This window comes from Poecilia formosa, unplaced genomic scaffold (assembly GCF_000485575.1).
Source record: "Poecilia formosa unplaced genomic scaffold, Poecilia_formosa-5.1.2 Scaffold272, whole genome shotgun sequence".
NCBI classification, from domain to species: Eukaryota; Metazoa; Chordata; class Actinopteri; order Cyprinodontiformes; family Poeciliidae; genus Poecilia; species Poecilia formosa.
This window is the reverse complement of record NW_006800211.1, coordinates 764,351-773,503: the sequence shown is the minus strand read 5'-3', so window position 1 is coordinate 773,503 and position 9,153 is coordinate 764,351. Positions and strand designations below refer to the sequence as shown.

Sequence of the window (9,153 nt, the reverse complement as noted above, 5' to 3'; positions counted from 1 at the left end):
TGTGAAAATGTTTAAGTATTGCGACTCTTACTTGAGTATAAATTGATTCTACTCTTCCCTCCTCAGCAAACACCACAGACACCAAACATCTGCTCTACATGCTGCTTTTCAAACATATTTTTAAATTGGAAAAATTTTTCAATTGTTTAATTTTGTATTTTTAAAATGTAAAGCACTTTGAACTTCCTTGTTCCTGAAATGTGCTATGCATATTATAATACTGATTAAGTATTTCTGCATTTTATCTCATAATAATCAAGCTTCAATTCACTTTATTGGGATTTTATGAGACTGAACCAACACAAAATAGTTTTTATCACAAATTAAAATTTGAAAACTGTTGTGTGCATGTTTTCAGCCCCAGGTACTCGTATATCCATAAATAAGTAATTTAGTCCAAGTGTGTGATTTGTTCTCAGTAAAGATCCAGATGTTCTGAGGAGAACAAACGGCAGATCCACCCAAACCGGACAAGGATTTTCTTTATCACCAATAAAACCACAAGTTTCACCAATAAGACGTTGAAACTTATGGCTGACAGAATGTGGGGAATTTATAGAAGTATGAATATTTTCCCAAGCCAGTCTGGGGAACATTTAATTACAAAAATATTTACTTATGTGCAGTGGTTTTTATGAGCTGATCTCTGAAAGCCAGACCTCTCGTTTTCTGCCTCAGTTAAAATTTTGCAGCTTTGTTTAGCAGAACTAACTGAAAAACTGTCTTCTATTTTTATTTCATGCATGTGCAATAAACTCATTCAGATTCCTCCTCATTCATCAGCAAACAGGTCAACAAGACCCCAAAGTACCAGAATGAGGATGATTGGGAAACGAGTCATTTGGGTAATAAGGAGGAAGTAGACGAGCCTCGCTGGAGTCAGACGCTCAGTTTGATGCTTCTTGGGTGTTTTGACTTCCAGTGCAGAAATAGAAACACATCAGTTCATATACTAATATCAGAATAAATATATTGATTTGTATTTTTTTTGACAAAGATCCTCTTTTGGTTTTGAATAAAAACATTTTTTAAGATTTAACTTCATTCATTTTTACCTTTTTTTTTTAAATTGCTTACCTTTTTGATTTGTTCCAACTTAAAACTCCACTTGTACACAAACTGATGTGCAATTAGACCCTCAACCTTTTATTACAAAGGTTTTAATGAACACAAAATGCCTAAACAGATTCCACCTGGTCTGTTTTTTAACAGTAACAAACTGAAGGAATGTGAGACGACATCATAGAACAATTTCACACAAGAACTGGCCACAAAACACAACAAACATCAAAATGAAAAGCTGTGATTCTGGTCAGCGCGTTTGACCCCGTTTGGTTCTGTTGTTGCAGCCAGACACTCCCAGCTTTCTGCCAGTTGGTAGAATAGAGCTGTTGTTTCCAGACGCTGACTGAGCCTGTCTCCATGCTGAGTTCGCCCCCCGCGTGTCTGAGGATGCCGGTTCAGGCTCAGGGCTTGTTAGGCAGCCACAGAGTGAAGGAAATGATTTAATCACTCAGCTCTGTGCATGAGGAGCTCAGTGTTGAACACAGTGGCTGAGTTTGGATGTGTTGAGGTTCTTTTACTGCAGGAACGGATCAGAAAACCCTGGCTGGCGGTTTGTTCTTCAGACGTCTGTAGTCTGACCAGCTGGTTCAGCTCATGTCTGTAAACACAGCAGGCCAACCTGGACCAACTACCAACACACTGAATCTTTACTAATTTTTCTTTTACTGAACACAAGATGTGAATTTTAAAAACAGAAGTGAGTCCAGATCAGAATTGGTTTGTGGTGATAATCAGCTTTTTCTGACAAAATCTTGAAAATGTTTGTTAGACTTGAGACTGAACTGAATCTCATGGACTCAGTTTCCATTGTGTTTAACATCAGGAGTCAGTAAATCCTCATTTCAATGAGTCAAACACTGAGCTCACAGGGTTTTCTGGGTGTTCATGTTGGAGTTCACGATGTTTGGATGATCCGCCTGATATAAACATGCAGGGTTAAAAAGTCTTTGAAGCATCTTTAAATTCAACTTTCAATCTGTGGTGGGATTCAGCTTTAATTAATATTTATTCTCATCCGTTTTATCAAAGTTTTTCCAATTCTACAAATTATTCTTTCTACTTCAGTCTGACTTAAGCAAAAATGCTTCAGACCCAGACCTGCAGCCCAGGGGCGGTTCTAGACGGGGGCCAAGAGGGGTTCTTAAGAAATTATACTAAATAAATGTCTTTTTAAAATATTCAGTGGTGGATATTTTTTAAACCTTCACAATTTTATTTTTAATGTATTATTAAAAATACATTAAAATCTGGAGACACAAGTGGCTCTTTGGCTAACAATATTAAATGATGAAATATTGCTCCGTTTTTGTTTAATTCCTTTTTAAGTGTCTCATAGAAACACTGACTACTCAGGCCCCTGTGGTAAATTTGGTCTAGAACCAGCCTCCAAAGAAAACAGTAAAGACCTTTCTAGATTTTTTCAACCAGCTGTAAGGGGCCAGACTTGTATCATCAGCACTTTTATTCAGAAGGCAATTTGCAATTCAAAATATTATACTTAGTGATTTTTTGCAATGGGCAATTTTAAGTGGCAATGCAGTAAGTAAGAGTTATAGTTATATTTATGAATAAAATTGTGTACAGCATTGGCTTTATTTATTTGTAGAGTGCAAAATTGTGTATATGTGCAAAATATTTGGATCAATAATGGGTTAGTCTGATCCTGGTCCTTAGCCTTGTTAATTACTCTTGTTGCTCTGTTTTGAAGTTTGATTAGTGACTGTTGTGTTGTTTTGTAATTAATTTCCTAAACCTCTGGAGTCACTTAAATAAGGTCAAACTAAAGAACAGTATCTGTTAGGGTCAGAATAAAAAGGAGTTTGGTACTGAAACTATGACAGACCCACTTCATGAACTGTGAACTGAAATAGTAAAAAACTGACTCATAATGTCCACTTTTCCATAGATGGACAAACATTCTTATTTAAATAAAAAAGGCCAACAGCCACATAACATTCAGATAAAAATAAGGGTAATGCAATTTCTTAGTATGATTTTCAAATAAAGTTCAGGATAATGACTTATTTTCACTAGTCATTAACCTTCTACCTTGATGATAAACTGGTTTTAGGTTTATTAACCCTCTGAATTTAGTCAAATGTTCTTCAAATGAAATATATAGTTTTGAGTAGATTTCATTTTAATTTCCGGGGGAGCAGACCACACTAGAGCCCTTTTCGCACTGCAGGGTCCGGCACGGAACGGGTTCACAGTAGGGCCAACCGGATTTGCATTAGAACTTCCACCCGGTTCCACCTGGTTCCACCCGGCTCCTTGGAACCACAAGAGCTGTGGTTCCAATCAGGCCGGCCAAGCGGGGCTGCTTAGAATCAGCAGCTGATTGGTTTAGAGTACATGTGTCAAACTCAAGGTCCGCCGTGAATCCAGATCCCATCACAGATTAAGCAGATACATGTATCTACATTTACTCGTAGTGACAAAAAACACTGACTGAGGCCCCAATAACTTTTAATAAATTAAATTGAGCGACTTCACTTAAATTAGTGTCACTGTGCTCCAGAACGCCGCTCTCCTGGACTCTGTAGAACCATTTGTCTCTGCTAATGACATCTTAAATACATTTTTTGATCCCAGGCTTAGTTTATGGACTGAACAGACAGAAACAGTTACCATTATACATTTGAACTGTTGATTTTATTTTTGAACCATTTTTAATTGTAAAGTGTTAATTTTATTTTTGAACCCTTATTTATTTTTAAGTGTTGATTTTATGTTTGAACCATTTTTAATTTTCAAGTGTTGATTGTATTTTTGAACCCTTATTTATTTTGAAGTATTGATTTTATTTTTGAACCATTTTTTAATTGTAAAGTGTTAATTTTATTTTTGAAACCTTATTTATTTTTAAGTGTTGATTTTATGTTTGAACCATTTTTTAATCGTGAAGTGTTGATTTTATTTTTGAACACTTATTTATATTGAAGTGTTGATTGTCTGAAGGACCTTACACATGAATTGCCCCATACGGGGTTTGAACCNATTAAAACCTGCAGCTGTGATAATTTGCACCAGTTTGAATTTATTGCTTTGTTTAAATTCAAAGCAATGAACTTTCACTTTAAAGTTAATTATCTTTTAACTTTAAATAATCTGGATTATCATCTTTCATAAAAGACGACCCAGCTGGTTATTAGTTTTACTTTTACACAAACGCAGATTAATCAAACTACATAATATTAACACTTTAAATGTTCAGATTAATCAGATCCGTTAACGTTGATAATCCCAGTTATTAGAAATAATTTCCCATCGAGCTGTTTTCAGTTAAAACGTAATATTTCTGAATAAATAAACCTCATGAAGTGTGAAACCTGCCACCAGTGTTTAGTTTCAAACATGATGACGTCAGGTACAGCTTCGATGGCGCCCTCAGTTATATGCAAACACAACAGGGCTGCAGTTCGGGTGGAAGCGGACCGAAGCGTGCCGGTCTGGTCCATGCGGTTCCGACTGTGTCGCTCCACAGCTGCTTGTTTCTCAATGTTAGATGTTGGCCGGCGTGATGTAGTCTCGAGATTCTGTTTCAAACTGAGTTCATACACCTCTGGAAAAAATTAAGTTTTTCTGATTTTACTCTTTATATGTTTGAGTAAAATGAACATTGTTCTTTTATTCTATGAATTACCGACATGTCTCTTAATTTTGTGAATGTATGTAAATAAGCAGATTTAGAAAACTGCACCAACGAGCATCTTCTCATGGGCCTTAGCCCTGCTGGGGGCCAAGACCCCCTAAAGGTCAGACCCTAGAATCGCCCCTGCCTTCAGCCCTTTTTTCACACCTTCCTAGTGGAGCATTTCTCCACAGTGTGTCTTCCTACCACACACAATCTTCACTTTAACAGGAGCAATGAAATGCTCAAATGTGTGATGTCTTGACAGCTTATCTGGGTTACAGCAGAGAATCAAGGAGAGTAGATTTGATCAAAAGCTTCTGCGGTGTCTTTTTGTAATAGAAAGTTTTGCTAAATGAATGAAATACTTTCAAAGACAGAAATGACCCATCAGGACATCAATTAGAGATGTTGGAAATATTTACATCCTGTCTGTTCATCAGGTGGAGAGTATCTTTGTGTTGCTTGGTTAACATGTTGAGGGAAACCAAAGTTTTAAAGTAGATCACCTAGAATTTTTGTTCCTCTTCCTTGAATAGCATCAACATGGATGCTCAAGTTTCTCAAATACCATAACAGATCAAATCTGACCAAATTGAAAAAAAATTACTTGGAGGGTTTTGTTTAAAATTGGTGCCAGAGCTCATTTATGGCCTTTTACTGCAATTCCCAATTATTGAGTCCAATTTGCCCAGAAAAACTGTTTATTGAATTATGAACCATTGTAACACCATCCCCCTCTAGGCTTTCTATTCTCACTTTAAAATGTCTTGAGTTGCTGATTCAACAGGCACAAGTGCTTCTTTGTCATCCAATTGCATTTGTTAAAAATGTTATGCTCAATGAGGAAGTCATGAACTAAAGTCCTTTTGCCCAGTGATCTTCCATTTAGCACAATAAGTGAGGTGGTGGATAATGTTTTGATTGACAGGGATAAACCTGAAGTTTGATTTCAGACCACTGCATTTAATTGTTCAGTTTTCTGACAGTTTCCTGTCAATAGGGATGCTCCAGTATTGTACCACTTGGGGGGGCAGACTCATTTTGGAGTAAGGCATAATGTGGACTCTGCACACCCACATATGCAGAGTGGATGTGATTCTGGAGAACCAGGTGGTTCTGATTAAGCATGCTTTTTGGGTTCTCTGAAGTAACGGTACCCAACACAGTGAGCCATTTTCTCACTGAACTTCAGAAACATTGATCTAGTTGGCAAATTTCTGATGAGCTGTTGAGGCCAGTAGGGATAAAAAGTGGGAGCTGAGGTGCAGGGGGACCGTAGCTCAGCATCCGTTATTCAACCACCACGTTACATTTACTCTGATTAAACGTTCAGACAAAAGCACAACTTTAGAAATAAGCAGTTTTAATTTGATGTGCAGTTCAAAATGTTTGCATGCAGTTCTAAAACTGTTCAGTTAAAGAGGAACAGGAAACAATGAAATGAACCAAGTTAACATTTATAATCAGAAGCTGGAAATTTCTAGAAACAGAATCAAAAAGCTGCAGTAAATAATCCAGCTTTGACCTGAACTGTTGACTTCCTGCTGAGGTCGTTTCCAAGCTCTGCTCTCCAGCAGCTGGACTTCACCTGCAGAGTCACTCAGATTCATCAGAGGAACAATCAGCCTGGTTAACAGGACAGATGATCAGAGGAGCAGAGTTTTTACCTCCAGCATTAAGGCTAGGACTGAAGTATGGGTAGAGTTTCTCCTTGAAGCTGCAGCCAGTAAAGGAGTAGATCAGAGCTGCAGCATCTACATCATAGAAGGAGACCAGACCCTCCTCATAATCCACAAACACCCCGACCTTCTGAGGAGCAGGATGGAGATGGAGACGGGTTGGGGGGCCAACAAGAGCTTTATACTCATTTCCATTTCTCAACCAAACAGTCCAGAAACCGTTCTGAGGACTCAGTGTGATTTTTCCCTTCCTGCTGATGGATTCTCTGGCCACTCCTAAAGTCCAGTCAGTCTTTCCTTTAACCTGAACCTCAAAGTAAAATCTGCCTGAAGAGAAACTCTGCTGTCCTAAAACGTTAACACAGGAAGAAAATCTCTCTGGATTGTCTGGAAGATTCTTCCTCACATCTCCATATTTCACCTGTTTTCCATCCTCAGACAGGATGAGTTTAGGATGAGCCGAATCAGGATCCAGAGTCACATCCACTGCAAACTGCTGGAACCTCTTCATCTCAGCCTTCATCAGCTCCTTCATCATCTCCCTGATCTTCTGCTCAATCTGAGCCACAGCTCTGACCACAGTCCCCTCATATGCTGGTGGATGAACTCTGACCTCTGTCCAGGTCTTGGTGGGTGGAGCATCTTTCAGGGAGGAGAAGCTTTGGAGGAGGTGGAGGGGATCTTCATCCTGTGAAAGCTGCTTCACCTCAGAGCTCCTCTTCTTCAGCTCAGAGATCTCCTGCTCCAGATCTCTGATGAAGTCTTCAGCCCGTTTCTCTGTAGCTTCCTGTTTGTCTTGGATCTCCTTGANCACAAGTATAAGTCTGGCAGTTTGTTCACCAAGTTACTGTGCTCTCTGAGAGGATCTGTAAGTATTTGACATTGTTCCATGCCCATCTTTGACATTAGTCTCTAACAAAATTTGGATCATCTACCAGGAACATTGCAAAGAGCATGAGTTTCTGTAGTGTAGTGGTTATCACGTTGGCTTTACATGCAAAAGGTCTCTGGTTCAAAACCAGACAGAAACAGATTTTGCATGTTCTATTCATCACAGGTGTTTACTAAAGGTCAACAAGGGTTCTGTGGTGTCATGGTCTGTACTCTGAATCCAGGCATCTGAGTGCAAGCCTCAGTTGAAATTTTCATGCTTTGCATCTCACATCAACTTTGGAACCTCAAACTGAAACAAAGCAGAGAAGTTCAGTTCCTGTAGTGTAGTGGTTATCATGTTTGCTTTACACGCAAAAGGTCTATGGCGTAATGCATGTGTCAAACATGCATTACACCATGTTTGACACATGCACCGTGCTCAAACATTTTAAAGGCTGATGATTGACTTAAAATAGATTTTGAGCATGAATTGACTACAAACTACATCTCAACCAAAGGTTTGTATTCAGAAAGGATTTTTTTAATTATTTGGTTTCAGTTGCCTCTGAGACTAAATCTTTGCGTAAAGTCTATCATGTCTGCCCATGTGACTTGTTTTTATTATTTGTTTGCTTACCTTTAAACACTGATTTAAATATTGTAATTTTTAAACTGAGCAGTAATTTTACATCCATGGAAACTCAAATGTAATATTTAAAACTTCAATACATAAAATCAGTTATTTAACAATATGAGGTGCTTAATTTGTTTTTAACATTGTATTTTTATACATTTATGCTGGGGCTGCCCAAGTCTAGTTTTCCAGAGCTACCATCTGCAGCTTTAGATGGTTCCTTCTCTAACACACCTGGACCATTGACTCATTATAAGCCTCTACAGAACTGAATGAGGGAAGTCAACCTTTTGTCTGGGGTGTTTCAGCAGGGATGCCCTCCTGATCTGTACCGTCAATGTGGCCCGTTGAGAGGGGCCAATATGCTGAAGTGGCCCTCGGTGAAACTGAGTTTGACACCCCTGGAGTAAACAGAGGAAAAAATTACCTTATCATGGGACCAGCAAAATATTGAGAGGAATTCATCACAAATTAAAAATAAAAATATTAAAAGGAGCACTCTTTACAAAATACAGTAAGAACAGTTTAGTGAGAGCCAGCTGGACCCGACCAATGGCAGACTCTAAACCAGGGGTGTCAAACTCAAAGTTGATGATGTGAGATGCAAAGCATGGAAACTTCAACTGAGGCTTGCACTCAGATGTCTGGATTCAGAGTACAGACCATGACACCACAGACCCTTGTTGACCTTTAGTAAACACCTGTGATGAATAGAACATGCAAAATCTGTTTCTGTCTGGTTTTGAACCAGCGACCTTTTACATGTAAAGCCAACATGATAACCACTACACTACAGAAACTCATGCTCTTTGCAGTGTTCCTGGTAGATGATCCACATTTTGTTAGAGACTGATGTCAATGATGGGCATGGAACAATGTCAAATACTTACAGATCCTCTCAGAGAGCACAGTAACTTGGTGAACAAACTGCCAGACTTATACTTGTGTCTAATTTCACATTACAGTCCATAAACTAAGCCTGGGATCAAAGAAATGTATTGAAGATGTCATTAGCAGAGACAAATGGTTCTACAGAGACTTGGCTAAATGGCTAAAAAATAAAATCAATACTTACAAATAAAAAATGGTTAAAAATAAAATTAACACATTAAAATAAAAAATATATCTGAAATACAATCAACACTTGAAAATTAAAAATGGTTCAACAATAATATCAACACTTCAAAATACAAAATCTCTGGAAAATAAAATATTATGTATGTTGTTTTGAAAAACATTGGAATATAAGCACTTTTATCAAATCT

The 9,153-nt window shown here is 38.1% G+C and overlaps 1 protein-coding gene across 1 annotated transcript in view; it reads right to left on the bottom strand.

The window, feature by feature from the left end:
- Positions 1–9,153, bottom strand: part of LOC103151142 (E3 ubiquitin-protein ligase TRIM21-like) — a 26,046-nt gene that overhangs the window by 2,575 nt on the left and 14,318 nt on the right. Inside the window, exon 2 of the transcript XR_001664612.1 lies at positions 6,228–6,508. The gene's annotated coding sequence lies outside the window, so the exon portion shown is untranslated. The remainder of the gene's footprint in view (positions 1–6,227; positions 6,509–9,153) is intronic.